Below are 10,408 nucleotides of genomic sequence, written 5' to 3' on the forward strand. Positions count from 1 at the left end.
GGGAGCTCTCCTTTTGGTAGCTGCCTGGATTTTATCACCATTATGAAATTATATAGCATAAACTTGACGTGAAAATAGCATTTGAAGTTTAATCCCTACTTCCAGGTGTCAATAAACACTTTAAATGAACAGCTCTTTGGCCCAAAATGGCTCCCGCCTGCTGTGTGGTTCTTAGTTACCCAATCAAGAAAAATCACATTTCCCACTTTCTGCCATCTATCTTGGAACCCACTTTATTTTAAGGACATAAACTTGGCAAGTTCCTAGTACTGGATATGGCGTAGAAGTTCTGCCAAAGTTCTTGCCAGAGTCGGGGGAAGCAGAAACTTCGAGTAATTTATCAGTAATAGCTTATCACCAAGCCACGTAAATCACTGTGGTCTTGGAGTTCAGAAATGTCTGGATTTTTCCTGTCTGCAATCAAGGATTCTCGGCTGGGATGTTAGGCTATAATCTCTACCCTGGGGCCTCTGGCCCACAGAATCCCAGGCTGGGAATCTAGGTTGGGAACACTAGATAAATGTGCATATTTGATGAGCATTGGTGTTGACAAAGTTAACATGGCTGGCTTTCCAAGCATCAGGTAGAGACCTGCATTTTTTTCTTTCCCATGGGGCTGAAATTTCTGCGGACTGTCTTGAGGGCTAACAACCACTCACTTTGAGAATGAGTAAGTTCCAGAAAGTGGGATTAACTCCTTATAAAATAAAGCAAGCAGACTGTGAGTTGCTGACCAAGAGGGTACATGGGAAGGTCACGCTGGTACCAGGTAAAACCTGTACAAATTCCAAGAAATTAGACAACACAAACCCACATCCTGGCGCTATCCCATCTCTGTCTGAGGGGCAAAAGGTGACTCAGGAATAGGTGGGAAGCTGAGGCCATGAACAGACTCATCTGTAGCCAACTCCACTTTGTGGTTCTGTCGAGAATCCACCAGTGCCTAAGGGGAAACAGATCAAGAAATCATCAACAAATGGCCATCATGTTTTAACTTCAAATGCTTGCAAGGACTTGGCACCTTAAAGGGCAGGGCCAGGCCTGGCACAGGCCCTACCTCCTCCTCCTCTAACCCTCCCTGTTCTCCTCCTTACTCTCTGTGCTTTCTTAACTTCTCAAATGAACCATGCTCCCTCCCACCCCAGGGCCCTCACACGAGCTACTTCCTTCGAATGCCTCTTTCCCAATTTTGCATGTTGAATACCAGCTCCTTCAAGCTTCAACTCCAGTCACTTCCTGGACCTCCAACCCCAGACCAGACCTGACTTCTCTGTAACATGCTCTACAGGTATCTGGTCCTCTTCCTTTAAAGCACTTCTCATGGCATGCAAGTGAAGTCTCCTCCAACTTCACCACTGGGTCCCCAGCATTGGCCATGTGGGAGATGCTTGATGAATACTGGTTGGATGAATGAATGACTGCAACCAAGACTCAAGGGCCCAGTTATTCTTTTCTAAGTGCTCAGATAATCCCTCAGGAGAATAAATGTGGCACCAAGTATTTTAGAAACATACACGGTGCTATTCTGTAATGAATAATTTTACTTCAACAGACCTCTTAACTCATCTTCCTGACTCTAGGCTAACACCACACTGATCTGACTCACCCTCTCCTAGACTCCCCATTGCCCCAGGATAGAGTGAGTCCCAGATTCTGCAGCCTCTTTTCCAGCATGCCCCTCCCCGATGGTACAGTGGTGCCCCTAGCATACCACGTGTGCATGCTTCTGTGGATCTGAACCTGACTGGAAGGCCCACACCCCTTTCTATCCAGAAAACTCTTCTTTCTGCAGTCCCGGTTCTGGACCCAGCCATCAAGGGGCCCTTCCTTGCCCCTTGCTCAGCTTGTGCTCTTGGCCTGGCCTCTGACTCTTGTACCTTTCATGTCCTTCCATTACTATTTACATCTTCACTTTGTCTTAGTTGATGGTGACCCTGAGGATGGAAGCCATCATGGAGTCACCTGGCAGGTCAGCACCCACACAGCACCTGGAACACAGGGGCCTTCAGCCTGGATGTGCTTCCATTCCATGAGGGGGTCCTGCAAAGCAGGGGGTGTAAGGGCACCATGATGGTAAAAATCTGTTCTTTGTGTCCCCTATGAATCATCAGAATAGCCAGAAAGTTCCAATATTTTGCCATATTAAGTGGATTTCTTCATCTCCATGGCCACCCAAACTCCCAGTCCAGACCCGTGCCACTTCTTGTCTGATTTAGGTAGTAAGGGGCTAACACAACCTTCCCACAGCAGCCCGAGTGACCCTCTTAAAATATGAATCAGAAGATGTCTCTCTCCTGCTTCAAACCTTCATTTGCTCCCCATCACACATGGTATAAAATAATGTCCTGCAAAAGCCCACAAGGCCCTGTGGGTCCAGCCCTTCCTGCCCATCCACCGCCATTCCCTCCTCCTGGGCTCTGGCTGCGCTGTCTCTCAGATCTTGAAACACAGAGCAAGACCATATGGTGTCTTCTGCAGTGTAAAAAGATCAGGCCTTTCTTGTGGATGGAGCCTCTTTTGAGCTCAAGAAGATGTCACTTGACAGGGTGTGTGACATGCCACATCCCGAGTGGCATGTGGACTAAAGCTTAGCTGGAACACACCCTGCACCCTCCCACCTCAGGGCTTTTTACCTGCTATTGCCTCCTTAAGCACCTCAGCTACTCCAAGGGCACTTTAAGAGAATGCAAGATATCTAATATTCCAATAATCCTGTGCCAATTTTAACCAAAGCCTTTATCTCTTATTACTTTCCAATTTGGCCTGCTTACATTAGTCCGCCTTCACCACTAGCTTGGGAGGGTCAGGTCAGCTAATTTTTTTTTTTTAAACATCACATAATGATTGCTTGGTGCAGGCAATACCAAGGACATGACATTTATCTAAGCTTTGTAACATCAGAGGTCTCAAATCAACAAAACATTTTTCGCCTGTTCTGGAAAAAGATAACTGCAATAGAAATGCAGGATGTGTTTCCTCATCAACCACCTCCTAGGGTCATCACGGATCAGCATGAATTCCATTCAGAGTTTGCCATCAGCCACTAACTCTGGCCAGCTCAGGAAGCCTGCACGGTGGGGAGTGGGTGATTCAGGGTTGGACCCCAACTCCAAGGTCCTGGTTCAGCCAGCTTGGGAGTGAAGTCCAGGAATTCACCCCCCAACCCCAAGGATTCTGATAAACCAGATTTGGGAACTGCTGCTCTAAATCTAGGGCTCTGTTAAAAACTGATGTTCCTGATGGGCCTCAGTACAGTGGGAGTCTGATGTGGCTTTGACTTCTGAAGAAAATTAAATTGTGCCTATGTGGCCAGCACTGCTTGTACCTAGCACCTCCGTTCCTATATATATAAGGTGCGACTCTTGGCTTAAGGGCTTCCTTGGGTCAGGAATGGGAGCAGGAGTGTGTTCAGGCTGCATGTGGGCCGGCTGGGTGCCAAGGAGTTAACATTCCCAAGGAGCATCAACCAGTGACGGACAGGAGTTGGGGATAAACACCCGGCTCTCTGGCCCCCTGGGTGGGATAACCCTGTGATGTGCTCTACACCAGCTCACAGAGGTCCGCATGTGCCAGCAGCAGTACCCTGATGGATAACCTTTACTGGCTTCCTTCCTCAGTCTCTTACAATGCTTCCTGGACCACCTCCCAACACTCAGCAGTGCAGGTAGTGTCAGTGTGAAGCGTATTCAAGTCCATTCATGGTTTTGAATGGGTGGATGTTATGCTGCTGCCAGGATGGGGCCAGGGCGAGAGGAGAGAGGCACCCTCCGTGCAGATCCTGCTCTCGTCTGAGCTAGACCATGGGTGCTTCCTGAGGTTCTGCATCCTGGGCATCTTGCCTGCTCACTCCAGACCCACCCTGACTTTCAGGAAATCAGAATATAAAACTCAGACAAGACAACCTATCCCAAGTAGATGTTTTCCAGAGTGTGCTCTATATTTCTTCACTGCTTTTTCATAGACAATCACCCTCTAAATGGAGGACCTTTTGGCTTCCACATTCTGAGGTATCAGGATCATTCTACATGGTCAGTAAAGCACACATGTTGTTGTAGGCATTTAAGACAGCACGTCTACTTTAAGATGATGGCAAAAAACCCAAAAGGCAACCTGTAAAGCATAGCCTATCTTGGCAGAAGCCTTCTAGGTGAAAAATAAAACCCCCAGTTCAAAGAGGCTGCCTGGCCTGCCGAGCTTAGCCTGGAGTTTATTAGCACAGTTAATATCGCATGCAAATAGATTTCCCTGCTTCGGTCATGCCAGTCCATTAATTCAGCCCCTTGTCTGCTACATCTTTATCCTTGGCAGGTTAATCCTGCCAAATGCCTTTGCTGTAGCACCTGTCACGCTGTGCCTATGTCCAACAATGCAATTCTGCTAATCCTGTTGTATCAGCTTTGTGGCCCTGTCTGGTCAATCCAATGGTGGAAAAAGCGCATATAAGGTTTTTGCCAAGATCTTTCTCCTACTCTGGCACCTACCCCTCCTTTAAAAAAAAAAATGATTTCAATTATATGGTTTGAAAGTCAACCACAGTGCTGGACGCCAGCCAGTGGCCACGTCTTTCGGACAAGGATGTCACGGCGCCACTTAGCATGCCTCCAAAGTGTTTCTGGCAGCCCCACCCAGCGTCAGCTGAACATGCTAAGTGAAAAGGGTTAAAACAGGAAGATCAGCGAAACATCTCTTTTCCATGGCTGGAAAATCCTGTCCTGTCCTGACACCAAATAGGTTTAACGTTCCACCCTCACAGTTACCATAAAGGATGAGAAGGGCTTGAGGATGGAAAGCATGCCTGTCACTTGTTGTCTTTGGTGCTGTCCTCTTCAAGGCTTAGTGGAATCATTAACATGAATTATTAGATGAGGCACATCCCTTCCTACAGTTTCCTTTGTCAGGTATTCACCTGACAAAGGGAGGAGCTGAATCTCCAAGCCCCACAGTGTATTGCTCTTCTAGTTCATGTCCCCGTGCGGGTAAGAGCCTGGGAGCTGGACCACTTCTGCCTCTGTGACACCAAGCAGGTTGCTTTACCTCTCTGGCCTCATTTTGCTCATCTGTAAAACAGGCATAACCACAGCACTGGCCACACAGGACTGCTGTAAGGATTCTGTGTCAATACATGTCAATCACTCAGAACAGTGCTGGTACACATATAGCACGCAGTGGGTACATGTAAGCTGATATTAGCACAGACTGAGAAATTTGTCAAAACTCACTGCCATTTGCGTAGTACATATGCAGAGTGCATCGTATTCCACATGGGCATATCTTTTAGGGTCTTCAGATATGAACTGTACTCTCTTGCCTGCGAATTACAGAAATCTGGCTGTGAGGACCCCTATCTAGTCTCCATGCCTCCCACTGGTCTCTGTGTTACCCTGGTAGCCTTTGGTGGATGTGAGGAAGCATTCTGGGGGTATGAGCACTGGGACTGTGATTAGGTTCCCCAGGCCTGCTGCTGTATGTGACTTTGGGCAAGTTACTTGACCTGTGAGACTCTTACAATCCCCACATTAGCAATGGTGAGACTTGGTTTTACACAGCAGGGTTATTGTGAGGATTAAATAAAGTACATGTGAGGTGCATGGCATGCCGTTGGGAACACCATAAGTGCCCCATAAATAATGGCCATTATGGCTATGGAGTTCCTGCAAAGCACCTGGGCTTCCCTCTCCAATTCTCCATCCATCTGTCTCCTCATCACCCCATAGCTTTCGTGTAGATGTTGTGAGAGTTATGTGGGACTGGGGAGGGAAAGCTGCCAGCATGGGGCCTGGTTTCCAACGCAGACTCTAGGGATGAGGCGGTGCTCCCTGCTGTTAAACCACAGTTCACCCTGGCTGATTTCTTGCTCCAAATAGCCTTCAGCTCCATACAGTCCTTTTTGTGTTACTCTAGTCTAATCCTTGCTAAGACTTATGAGTAGTTTTAAATGATGGTGTGCATGTATAGATATGAAAGTCCCATGTTTGGACAGAGCTCAATGTGTATCCTAATGTGAGTGCCCAGGCATCATTATGGTAACTGTGAGGGCAGGACATTAAACCTATTTGGTGTCAGGACAGGATTTTTGCCCTCCGTGTTAAAAGTGTTTTGCTACACAAAAGAGCTATATGCTTCCCTTGCCAACACAGCCACTGAACACTGCCTTTTCCCTCCTGCTGTTCCTAGGTGCTGCTGGAACGCCTAACAAATAAAACTCTTATCATTAGTTGAGCACTTACTATGATCCTCTTACCAGCCTGGACGCTTCACATTCACTATCTTCTTCTTTTTTTTTTTTTTTTTTTTTTTGAGATGGAGTCTCGCTATGTTGCCCAGGCTGGAGTGCAGTGGTGCGATCTTGGCTCACTGCAAGCTCCGCATCCTGGGTTCATGCCATTCTCTTGCCTTAGCCTCCTGAATAGCTGAGACTACAGGCGTCCACCACCACATCCAGCTAATTTTTGGTATTTTTAGTAGAGACAGGGTTTCACCGTGTTAGCCAGGACAGTCTCAATCTCCTGACCTCGTGATCCACCCACCTTGGCCTCCCAAAGTGCTGGAATTACAGGCGTGAACCACTGTGCGCAGCCCATTATCTTCTTTAATTGAGATAGTACTGCTTTACCAATTTCCCACTTAAGGAAATGGAAGCTTGGAAATGACAATTAGCTTACCCAAAGTCATAGCTACCAAGTGGCCACAGAGACCAGGAACTTTCCAGGCTACACACCACATCTTTGGTGTGATGCCATTTCAGCTGCTGGGCATCAGAGTCGAGGGTGGATCTCCTGAATTACCAACTCTCCTTGTCATTAATTTTTTCCAAGGTATAGCTATGCCACATGCAATATTCTCCTCCTCCTTTAATTGTTTTGATTAATCTCGTACTCAGGTTTTAATTTTTCTCCTGGGGGGAGGATATGGCAATAAACAAGAAAATTTTTATTTTCTGTAAAAATTAGGAAATTCCAGCATCTTAGCACATTTCATCCGGTGTGCTAAGAGTACTCCCTTGCCTGCCAATTATAGAAGTAGCAGAAAGGACCCCTATCTAGTCTTCATACCTCCCACTGGTCTATACATCCCAATTCTAATCCTATACATCTGAATTCTGTTGCACTGATCTTAATCTACTTTTCATTCACCAATCTCTTGAATACAATCAGTTTGCTAATTAAAACATGATGGAATCAAGCTATTTGCAAAATTAGGAATTCTGACCCTCTGGCCTCTGTGGCCCAGGTGATGTCCTCTGAGACATACGTATGTGTTGCCTTGGCGAGAATTCATGCTGAGAAGACAGTCCATTCATCTTAGGTCTTGCTTAACTAGCAGAATGTAAACATCTCTGAACTTTGCTTACTGGATAAAAGGCAGCATTAGCTTCTCATTAGCTTCCCATTGCATTTCCTCCTGCAGGATCAATCACATATCCAGCCCAGACACGTGGCCCCTGCTTGTAATTAATCTTGGAAAGGCGTAGCTCTTCTGTGGATGGATTGCTGTATTTGAGCGTGGCTTTCAGAGGGGAGAGGTGGGAGAAATAAAGGCTGGAAGCAGAGTAATAAGCACCAGTGTTTGCGAAGTCTGCTCTGTGCCCTGTGCTGCAGGAAGCTTTTTTTTAGTGGTTGATTCACTGTCAGAAAATTTGCTTTTGCCTGAACGCGACTTAGCATCAGGGAGGGAATTTATGATTTCTTCTTTTCCACAGTGTGAATTTCATGCCTTAGGTAGTCGCGTCTTTTTTTTTTTTTTTTTTTTTTTGCCAAATTGAAGTTGTCTAAATCCTATCTTTCGGGTGGTTCTAGAGTTATACTCCATACTTTCAACCTGTCTGAGGGGTGGAAGTGCTTGGGTTCCTCTCTTCACAAGGATTTAACTGTGATACTTTCATACAACTGAAAGAGACCTTCTTTTGACCTTGTTCTTAGAACTCTGCTTTTCTAATTCTTATTTGAATTTTAAATGCTTTAAGGTGGCTGGATTTTTTTCTTTTTCTAAAATTGTGGTCATCTCAGTTACCAGGCTGGTAGAGGGCAGTTGGGAAGGCAGTAATAACAAGTATTCACTTGAATACTTGAACAAGTAATTCAAGTGAAGATCCCATGAATATTGATCATCAGAGATGGCTAGGACTTGAGGCACTAAGGATTGTCAGCTCCTTGCCTTTACTGAATAGTATTTGTTGCTATTTTGGAAACCAAGCAAATTGCAGAAAAACTTTTACAGAAACTCAATTTACATGAAATCCACCTAAGGAGTCACATCCCCAAAAGCTCTAGGAGGACCATGTGAAAAGGCTAGTTTCTTTGCTGCCCCGAATATCATGTGTGAGACACACTTCATTTAAGGGTCATGCCCATTGTGTAAAAGGAGGTGCATCTGCATTATCTCCGAAAAGGGATTTCTTCTGACAAAGCATTTCCCTCCCCCGCAAGCCTCGAAAGACATACAGACAACACGAGGATTAAGATATACTGACAGTGGGAGGATTATTTCCTTACCTGGCATATGACAAATGCCCATTAATAAGTGAACAAGACAATCCTTTCTCCATTTTCTTTCAAACACCCTGACCTTGTGGTCAGTACTCATGGCGTTACTGATCTCACTTATCCTGCTGCCTGCCCAGGACCCTGGGGGCAAACCATCCCGGCAAGCCTGAGACTGCCCACCCAGACAGAGGGGGCTCTGAAGGGGGCCCTTGGGCTCTGTCCACAGGAGCAGGTAAGCTGTTCTCACTTCCTCCTGCATGCCCGCCTGTTTTGCCTCAGCTCTCGCATTTCTGTTGCGAGAACTCAAAATGCTTGCTTGTCAGACAAAATGTGTTTTTAGAAAGTATATTTGTTTGAAAACTTGACTGGCATTGAGACCTCAAAGGCCTGGCTGGGCATTTCTGGTTAGCAGCAGAGACCTAATTTTTCTTTCTTTTTTTTTTTTTGAGATGGAGTCTCACTCTGTCGCCCAGGCTGGAGTGCAGTGTCCGGATCTCAGCTCACTGCGAGCTCCGCCTCCCGGGTTTACGCCATTCTCCTGCCTCAGCCTCCCAAGTAGCTGGGACTACAGGCGCCCGCCACCTCGCCCGGCTAGTTTTTTGTATTTTTTAGTAGAGACGGGGTTTCACGGTGTTAGCCAGGATGGTCTCGATCTCCTGACCTCATGATCCACCCGTCTCGGCCTCCCAAAGTGCTGGGATTACAGGCTTCAGCCACCGCACCCGGCCCCTAATTTTTCTTTTTGAAAGTCCTCCTTCCTCCCCACAACTCCTGGCCTTGGAGCTCTGTGAAATTTCGTAGGCTGCTTCCCCTTCCATCATGACTGTAAGTTTCCTGTGGCCTCCCCAGCGATGCTTCCTGTACAGACTGTGGGACTGTGAGCCAATTAAACCTCTTTTCTTTATAAATTACCCAGATTCATGTAGTTCTTTATAGCAGAGCAAGAACAGGACTAAAACAATATGTTTGTATTCTCTTCTCTCCAGTAGTTCTCCCAAGAAATTCGCTCTTAAAAAAATGCAGCAGCTAATAGAGTTTTGGAGGAAGAAAACCCTTTAATGAAACATGGTTTCAGAGAGTAGCAGTAAGGGGAAGTTCTGCTTCTGAACAAAATGAGTTATCTCAACACCACCACAAAATATTCAGGGAAAGGTAACCAAGAACAGGCTTCTGAGAACGAATGAGCCACCCTCTCTTACACTCTGCAGCCTGAGCTGGGAGACACTGGCACACACATGCTGACACTGGCAATGACCCACTTCAGTCTCACCTCCAGACCTGTCAGATCTGGCCATTATTTAGAGAAATCACTAGCAAAATTGAAGGACAACTCACAAATCCAAATCACCCTGTAGTTCTTAACCAACTTCTGGGGGCTGGGAGCAGTTGCCTCATGGGGGGTCCTCTCCCCAGACTCTAGGCCGAGGCACTGAGGTTGACATTGACTCTTCCAGAATGTCATTATTGGAGCAGCTCAAAGATCCACCTCTGTTCGCCCCTGAGGGAGACACAGGTGAGCTGGAGCTGGTGAATTCTGGAACTCTGGCTCTTTGTACCATACCTCAATAGAGCCTCCAGTCCTGGGGGTAGGGGGCAGCTTTCCTGCAAATGGATGTGCTCACGTGCCTGGGGAAGGGGCTTATTCAGATGCACAAACAGGAAGAACAGGAAAGTGGGAGACACCAAGGCAGGGAACAGAATTCAAGGAGTCCATGCAGCTTCCTCGGTAATATTTTTAAAAAAATTATTTGTGCAATTATTTACTGACATAACTGAATGAGGAATGGGCAGACAAATATCCCTGAGACTTTGCTCAAAGTAAAACACTTCCATAACACTAGGTATTAATATTTTAATGTTAACACTGAAAGACCATATTGTGAGACAGTGTCTGAAGCACAGACAAGAGCAAGGACCCCTTCCCC

This window comes from Piliocolobus tephrosceles, chromosome 2 (genome assembly GCF_002776525.5).
Source record: "Piliocolobus tephrosceles isolate RC106 chromosome 2, ASM277652v3, whole genome shotgun sequence".
NCBI classification, from domain to species: Eukaryota; Metazoa; Chordata; class Mammalia; order Primates; family Cercopithecidae; genus Piliocolobus; species Piliocolobus tephrosceles.